Source organism: Zingiber officinale, chromosome 7B (assembly GCF_018446385.1).
Source record: "Zingiber officinale cultivar Zhangliang chromosome 7B, Zo_v1.1, whole genome shotgun sequence".
Lineage (NCBI taxonomy): Eukaryota > Viridiplantae > Streptophyta > Magnoliopsida > Zingiberales > Zingiberaceae > Zingiber > Zingiber officinale.
In genome coordinates, this window is record NC_055999.1 from 55,187,343 (window position 1) to 55,196,911 (window position 9,569).

Consider the following 9,569-nt stretch of genomic DNA (forward strand, 5'->3'; position numbering starts at 1 on the left):
GGATCAGTGGAACCTCCCTCTGAGACACCATGGGGGCTGGAAGTGGCCACTAATGTAGGAACAGAAATTTCTGTTGAAGAAGGTTGACCTAACTCGGTAAGAAGTTCTTGCTCTTTAGCATGGAGATCTGCCCCCTCCAAGTTTAATTTCTCATCAATCAAAGCTACAAACAGAGCATCCACTACACAAAACAAAAAATATCTTAGTTAGTAAAAAAGGATTTTAACAAAAAAAAGCTATAACTTACCAAGAGAGCCCCGAAGCTCTATCTTGACAGGGCTCAAACCAAAAAGATAAAGAAGGTTGTCGCGTATCCATTTATGGATGAGAAGGTGATTACCCACTAATTTTTCTAAATAAGCAGAGAAAGAGGGATGCTGATGTAATTTTTTAACATCAGGAAGAGGAGGAAAAGAGGATTGCCAAGAAGAGGACCAAGGAATGGGTTCAGGAAGTTTTATAAAAAAGAAGCGTGATTTCCATCCCTTGATAGAAGAAGGAATTTCCTCAAAGAAGGTCATTTTGGGCCTAGATTGAAATAGGAAAACGCCAGGCTCCGACTTTTTAGGATAAGAAAATATAAAAAAGTTTTGAAGAGTGGGAGGAATGTTAAAAATGTAGAACAACATGAATAACCCACATAGATAACGAAAAGCATTAGGAGCAAACTGTTGCAAAGGAATGTTAAAGTATTGACTTATTTCTATCAGAAAAGAAGGAATGGGAAAACGTAAGCCGACAATTAGCTTATCTTTGAAAAAAGTAGCATAATTGTCAGGTGGAAGATGAGGGCGAGCATCAAGAGTAGGAATCGCAATGCGATACTCCTTAGGAATTTCATACTGCGAGAGAAGGGAGGCTCTATCGGCTTTACAAAAGGTGGAAGGGGTTTGAGCATACCAAGCAACAAAAGACTCTTCAGCCATGGAATAATATAAGAACCAGGGAAAAACAACTTACTGAGGCCTTAGAAAGAAAGAATGACAGAAGGAGACTATAGAGGAAGAAGGGTCGGCAGAGATTGAAAAACGCTAAGTAACATCACCAGCGAAGAGCGTGAGGGAGAAGATGAAGAAGGTAAGAATATAAAGGGTTTAGGGTTTTTTTAAGAATATTACTAACAAGGATCGTCGTTGGATATGGAGAATCCTCACAAGGAGAACCATTGATCTATTAGAAGAAGAGTGTGATAAGATGCTGCTAAAAAGCATGTGAACCATTGTGTCAGGAGGAGGAAATAAACGATACATGGCATAAACCCATAAATAGGCATTTATGATGGACATAATAGAGCAAATCATGCTTGAGCTAGCGCGGCAGCGTCGTACGCCCCTAACATTCTCTTTTCGTTGAAAGACCAATTACCGAGGAGAGGATTTTGAAAAAGGGGTTTGATTTCCTAGGTGTAACAAAGAAAGGAGTGAGAAGAAGATATAAAATGATAGCAAATAATAAATTAAAACTTGAATATAGTCAGTCGATTACACCTCCTACAGCTAAACTTGAAGGGAGGCTAGTGATATGGGTCATAATGAGTAGATCCTTTACGATAATATAAACATGCTTAACTGGCAAAAGTTGGTCAAGAACATAGATTTATATACACTCGATAGACAAAGTTTAGTCGAACACAAAAGGCCGACCGAGCGCAAGTTCTTATATATGTTTGACAGGAAAATTCTGGCTGAGCCTAAAAAGATCGGTCGAGCATAAGGGATATAGCCTTCAGTTGGAGAAGATCACACGCTCCTAAATGCATCTAAGTGTATACCATTACTTGATACTTAGTCCATTATATAGGATTGTGCCCCTTCAGTTGGAGAAGATCACACACTCCTAAATAATTTCCTATAACCATCCATAAAGGAAGTTTGATCTAGTGATCCGCAAACAAACTCATCCGTTGTGGAGGGAGGCACTCAGAGCCAACACGCAAGTTTGTTGCATCACTTACAAACCAGTAATGGAGACCGTGGTATTTATTTACTAATCCCTCTCCCACTTAGTTTTTTTATGATGAAGATTTTATTATGCACGCACACATCATAGCAAATAAAAGAAATATATATGGAAAAATAATTTTCCAACTATTATGGCATTTTCCATCACTGTCCTCCATGTGCTGCCAACCCTAGCTGCTGCCATCTTTAGCCACCGCAATCGGGTCTAGTCGTCGCATCAATCTTGCTTCTTTTTTCCCTGCGTCTCTAGTCCTGAAACAGCACCACTCCTCGCAAGGATACGATCCGCGACAAAAATAAAATTTTACATTTATCGATCCTATATTCCACGAAGGAATGTACATGTAATCTAGATCGAAACAAAAATGTAAAATCATAAAACTAATACAGCTCCTGCTGTATTTAATACATATAATCATACACACACATAAAATTCCCTCAACATGTCCGAGGGTCCAATCACACACAATCACATTAGGGCCATAATAGTTAGATCTAGGATGTCTGCAACCACAGCATTAAATCTATTTGTACATCCTACTATTATCCTGCAAATATGTATGACATGTGCATAATTAAACTGAAAACTAAACACACAGAGGCAAATCCTAGCTTTGATACCAATTGTTGGTTGCTACTCGAAATATCATACTGGCCCCCTGTACAAAAATTTTGTACAAGTCCTGAATCATTCCTAACAACCTATTGTATTCTTTAGAAATTAAATTTGGAATCGCAAACAGAACTTAACATTATTGATTCCAAATTCAACTTATATGTTCTTAGATGTTTAGACTTGGATTGCAAATGATGGTTAACATTATTAATCCAAATCCACCCATGTTACAAATTTGATTAAATATTAATTTCATAGATCGGCTTCCAGGTTAAACATAGTGAGGCACTAGGTGCTGCAATCTAAATTCATATGTTCTACAATGCTCTCATATCCCTAATGCATTCTCCTAACTCTATCAAAAAGTTTCATTAACAAGCATGATCATGGAAACAAGTTAAGTATGCCTTAAGCATAAGTCTCATGTGCATAGTGCAAGGTAACTCAAAAACTCTTCAAGTTTCAATCTATGTCCTAGTCAAGTCGTCATCAAGTTTGAATTCCTAATGTTTCCAGTGATAGACAAGTAACCAGTGATAGACACTTACTTGCCACACACTTGGTTTATCTTTCTCAATCAACCCAAGGTCTCAAAGGCATGCTCAATCTCAAGAGAAGCTAAGCAGTCATTTCCCCAGTAACCTAACTCGGTCTCAAAGGGGTGACTTGCTAGATTCCACTCACGACAACTATTTTTTATATCCCTTATTCACTTTTTTTTTTCTATTTTTCACACTCTTTTTTTTCATAAGTATTTGCATTGTGCAACACTTATTCACAAATGTACTTTTAGCACAAATGTTGGGATATTTTGATTTTTCCAAATAAGCTTACATGAATTGAGCCTCATCCAGTAACCAAAATGAAGTTTGAGAAATCACCATGAAAACCAAGTACTAAACAAACAAGATGAATCATGACTATTTCAATGATGTCAACAATCCAAGCATCAAGTATAGTGAAGTGAAGTGAAGATAAGATCCTTAAGATCAAGCTAAAACTAAAACTCATCTCCATAAGATACTTAGCTTATGTCATGCTACCCAAGATAGAGAAAAGAGGTACATTAAGCAAACTACTAGCATCACTTAAAACATCATGAATCTAGATAATGAACGTGCTAACAATTTGCTTTAAGATAAGAAAACATAAAAATGGAGTTTGATGTTCTCAAGATGTATGCCACAAAAAATCAAAACAAAATGCAAGACATAAGCAAAAACAAAAACAAACAAAGCAAATCAAATGCATCTAATGCATCCCCCCAGACATAAACTTTTCATTGTCCCAATGAAAACTAAAAACAATGTGGAGGAGATTTTAAGAGAAGTTACCAAGTGATGAGCTCCAAATGGTTGACATTCATGTTTTTAAAGATACTCCTCCGTCCAATGCTCATATTCCTCCACAACTTTGAATTCTACAAAAATAAAAAGATAGACAAGAAAAATTAAGTAGAGGGTATGATTTATTATAAACTCAGAATTAAAGACATAAAAGAAAATAAGGAAAATGAACTTGGGTTGCCTCCCAAGAAGCGCTTGTTTAAGGTCATTAGCTCGACCACCTCATTAGATTCATCTAAATCTCGCTCTTGGAGGGGTAAGATATTTTAGAACCCTCCTACCAAGGGTTCTTGTTATGGAGAGAACTTTCATCAATGGAGCTACAAAGTAAAGTATAACTCTCTCCATCTTCATCTTCTTAAAAGTTTTTTCATGTGGTCGAAGACGGTTCAGATTGAGCATCTAATCATTAGCCCAAGCGAAATCTGCACATGCAAAGAAAGTACAAATCTCCCACAAACATATTAGATAAGATAGAGCCATAACCATATTAAGATAAGCAGAATAAGAAATAAACACTGAATCACATCCAACAAAGTCAATGATAGGTACCTCTATAAAATTTTCCAAAAGATCACAAGAAGTACTAATCTTGCTTTGCTGAGAAATACCTGATATTTCTAAACATGTGGATGTGATTTCCTCTGAATCAAATGATGGTTCTAGCTCAGGCTCAGGTGTTGGCGATATCAAAGATGGTGATTCTTGAGACTCTGCTATATCTACATGAGTCCCTACACATTGGTCCACAACATGCTCAATCCTTGCAACTCTTACAACATCTAAGGATTGTGTGGACAAAGGAGGTGATTCTTGAGATGCTGCTTCCACAACACAACTCCCTACACATTCTTCCAAAACATCGTCATCAACACATACATCAAAAAATAAACCAACATCTATATCCTCAATAGGAGAATCAATAACAAGAGGATCAATAACTTCACTTGTAGTTTTAAGTTGATCTACCACATCACATTTACCATCTGAAAGTTCAATGTCACTATAACACCCTATAAAATTTGGAGGTAGATCCGAAAACTTATTCACCACTCCATTATTAATAAAATCATCATCTAAAGAGTCTTCATCTTCATATACCTTAAAAAATCTGCACTCAACCTTACGAGTGTCACTAAATTTTTTAAAGTCATTGTTCTCATTGACCCCCACTAACCTTTGTGGAAAAGGAATCCTTAGTGAAGGTCTTGGGAAAGGTACTTCTAATTTCCCATATTCCCTTTTAGCTTGTGGAGGAGATTCAACTTGCTTATCTTGTGTTGGTACGATCAATCGTTGAGGGAAAGATACTTGTGGCATTTGGGAACCTCTTGGAATAATGGAACTGAGTTCATGTGGTCTTCTATTGTTCTTCTCCTCAATTCTAAACATGTCCTTCTTTAGAAGTTCTTCATGATTTTTTTCAATTCTCAACCCCACATCATCACACTTGTCACTAGATCTTGTTTGTGAAGGAGGGGGATCTTCTTTAAACCAATTTGAAATAATACTTTCAATCTTTACCCCTAAATGTTTGAACTCCCCATTCCGTGACTTGTGATTTTCAAAACTCATAGATGGTTGAGTTACAATTTGTTTGACAGGCTCTATAGCATTTATGGCTTGCACTTCTTGAATGTTTGAGGGAGATTTCATCCAACTTATATTCGACCATTCTTGGAGGTTCAATGTCACTTGATCAATTAACATATATGCTTCATCTACACTTTTGTCCATAAAAGAACCTTCAGCTGATGAATCCAATAAACTCTTGTCTGAGAAAGAAATTTCCCCATAGAATATGTGCAAAATCAACCATTTTTCAAAACCATGATGAGGACACTGTCTTTGAAGACTCTTAAATCTATCCCATGCTTCAAATAATGATTCTCTATATGCCTGAGCAAAATTTGTTATGCAATTCCTCATATACACAGTTCTTCTTGGAGGGAAAAAATGATTCATAAATTGTTTCTCCAATTGCTTCCAACTTGTGATACTTTGAGGATGGAGAGAATATAACCAAGTCCTTGCTTTATTCTTGATACTGAAAGGAAATGCCATCAATCAAACTGCATCTGCTGACACTCCTTCACATTTCACCATATCACAAATCTCTAAAAATATTTCAAGATGCAGATATGGACTTTTTGATACTTCTCCTCCAAATTTGTGACCTTGTATCATAAAAATTAACTCTGGGTCTACTTGGAAACTTTCTGCTTCAATTTGACGTTGCACAATGGGAGATAAAAATCTTGCAGAAAAGGGTGTAGAAAAATTTCTCATGGGCCTGCTTGACATGTTAGTGCTCATGGATATTCAAGAAAAAATTATAAAATGAAGAATCAAAGACAAGAAATAAAATTCAATATGAAAAGCAAGAAAGAAAATGAAGAATTTAAATTGCAAGAAAGAAAGTGCATAATGAAAACAAGAAAGAAAAGATAAAAGGAAAAAGAAAAATGTCTAGAATAATTCATATGCTAAAGATTGCAAGATATGTTTATAAAAGAAAAAGAAGAAAGAAACTAAACAAAAGAAAAACAGAGAAAAGTTAGACTAGAATGTTAGAAATCAAAAATACAGAATTAGAATTGCAACAAAAAGAATTGACAAGAAGTAGAAAGTTATACAAGAAAAAATTATGAAAACAGAATTCTAAATATTAGTTACGACTATGCTAATGAAAAGAAAATAAAAAGTCATGTTTAGTCTAACTCAATTGATAATCTCTAATATTATATCGCAGTCCCCGGCAACGGCGCCAAAAACTTGTTGACCTCCCCAAGTGTACGAAAATATCGCAAGTAATATAAAAGATTATCGTATCCACAGGGACTGGAATAAGCACTAAGAATATCTCAACGCGAATTAGCTAGATAATAAATCAATGGATTGACAAAATCTAAATGTAACTATGAAAAGTAAACAAAAGAATGAAAGAATAGGCAACAAGAATAAAGGCAATGATAAGGGATATTCTAGAAATTTTGGTTTCTTTGTAAGGTTGTTCAATGTAAATGATCTACCAAATCCTTTTTCTCAATTGTCCATCATTTGTAGAAGGTTGTCGGTTCTCTCTTGCAATAGAGAACCGACCTAGGACTGAAATCCATAACTAGATTGATCAATTAGGAATGAATCTATGTTGTCCTTACACGGGCTTGCCTGTCACGTGCGTCCCTCGGAAAATCAACATAAGACTCCATCGCTCATCAACCCATCAAGATATAAAGATTAATGCATAAATCTATCCTACCCCCTTGAAATACCTAATTTCCCCTTCAAGATAATCCCTCAAACGTCCTTACACGGGCATGTTCCTGTCACGAAGATCCCTCGGAAAATCAAATGAAGAATTACCTCTACAAGATCCACAAGATATCCAAACTCTCAATCAAGCATGGTAATTAGGCACAAATCACAACATTCCACACAAGATCAAATAGATACGAAACAGGACAAAATCATAGAAATGGAAAATTGGCATATCCACAAGAGTTTACATCAAGAAATCCTTACAAATACTCCCTCCATCGTAGAACGAAGATAAACTACTCCATCGATCGAAGAAAGAAATCCAAAAACATAAAGATTACAAGTATTCTTGATTCCAATCCAAGAAAAGGAAAGAAAGAAGGCTTATCTATGATGAAGACTGTCTTCGGATCCAATCCACGTTCTCGGAGTCGAATCGGTGAAGATCTTCCCTTAGATCACACAGAAATCCACCCAAGAATGGAAGGAATCATCCAAATCTTCCTTTCTCCCAAAGGGGAGAATATCCCCATTGAAATGAAGAAGAAGCCTTTATATAGAGGGGGAAAATTGGGTGCCACACGGCCCCAGGACCTGGCCGTGTGTGGGACACGGCCTGGCTCACTCCCCTCTCTGCCAACCTCACACGGCCGTGTGTGAGACACAGTCGTGGCACACACTGCTACTGCTTCCCTTGCATGGTCGTGTAGATCTACACGGCCTGCTCTGCCTCTGCCTTTGGAAACCTTACACGGTCGTGTGGCTCACACGACCATGTCATTCTTCTCCTCTGGAAACCTTACACGGCCATGTGGCTCACACGGTCATGTCATTCTTCTCCTCTGGAAACCATACAAGGCCGTGTGGCTCACACGGCCCTGTGGAGCTCACACCCCCTTGCATGACATGGCCATGTGGCTCACACACCCCTTGATTGGCCCTGCATAGCTATGTCTTATTGAAACATCTTTTACTCCATCAAGATGGGGTTTTCTTTGGTTGAAGTTTTCATAAGAGTTGTATATCTTGAAGTTATCTACATTTTCATATCTGGAACAACTCAAAACTCCAACGGAGCACAAAGTTATCGCCATTTTACTTTTGGTCTGCTGTGCTGAAAGTTACACACGACCTTCGCACAGCCGTGTGAGGTTCACACGACCTTTACACGCCCCCCCACACGGCCTTGACACGGCTGTGTGGGTGCCACATGGCCAGAACATGAAGAAAACTTAGTTTTGCATGCCCGTGTCACTCTAGAAGCTCTTGACTTCATTTAAACTCCGTTTTTGCTCCAAATCATGTCATATCAATCAAAATAAGCAAAGAGTAGATCTCCGAACAAAATATAATAGAAGTATGATATTATAATGAAATAGGGTGCAATAAACATAGATTATGCGCATGAAGTACAAGTAGATGTGCGTCAAAGTATGTATAAAAGTGTATATAATCTACGCACATCACTAGGCCTTCTTGGTTATGAGAGCATCCACCACTTCCTAGACAAAGTCTTTCAATGAAATTAAATATTTAATCTCCTTATAGTAACCCTAGGTTTAACCATTAAGAACAATCGAATCACAAGATCGAAAAAAAACAAAAGAAACACAAAATTGAATCATAAATTTGAAACCTAGAATCACTAGCCTCTTGTGTTTGGTATTTCAAGATCTAAATAAAAGGATGAACTAGTTATGATGCGGAAACTAATAACTAGTTATACCTTTTGTATCTTATAGACCTCACGATCTTCTGTCATATTCCTCTTCTTATCTCGGGTGTCGTGTGGGCGACGATCTACCGAGACGAGAATCCACCCAAGCTTCCTTCTTCTCCAAGCAAGTTTCGACCACCAACAATCTTCAAGAGATGAAGAACTTTCGACCACCAACCAAGCTCCAAGGGATGCAAAGAAACAAAGCCTCCTATCCCTCCTTCTTCCTCTAACAATATCCAGCCACCAACCAAGCTCCTTGAGATGAAGATGTTGCCGGCCACACAAGGAAGAAGAATAGGAGAAGGAGAAGGGATGAGGGCCGGCCACCACCAAGGAAGAGAAGAGAGGAATAATAGAAGATATGTTCTTATGAGGTGAGGCACCTCTACCCTCTCTTTTATATTCCTTGGTCTTGGCAAATAAGGAAAGTTTTAAAATATAATTAAAACTTCCTTATTTTCCCTGCCAATGAAAGGAAAATATAATAAAACCTTCGTTATAATTCTTTCAATGGCCGACCATATCAAATCCTCCAAACAAGGAAAGTTTTAAATACAAAATTAAAACTTTCTAATTTGTTTCCGAAAATTTTAAAATAAAAATTTCTCTTTTAAAAATTCCCTTCATGGTTGGTTATAAAAGGAAACTTTTATAAATTAAAATCT

General features: G+C 37.1%; 1 non-coding gene across 1 annotated transcript; it reads left to right on the forward strand.

Annotated features, from left to right (window-relative positions):
* Positions 1–5,748: 5,748 nt before the first annotated feature.
* LOC122007459 lies at positions 5,749–5,854 on the forward strand. The gene has a single exon (XR_006118955.1). It is a non-coding gene; the product is annotated as a small nucleolar RNA R71 (small nucleolar RNA).
* Positions 5,855–9,569: the final 3,715 nt, after the last annotated feature.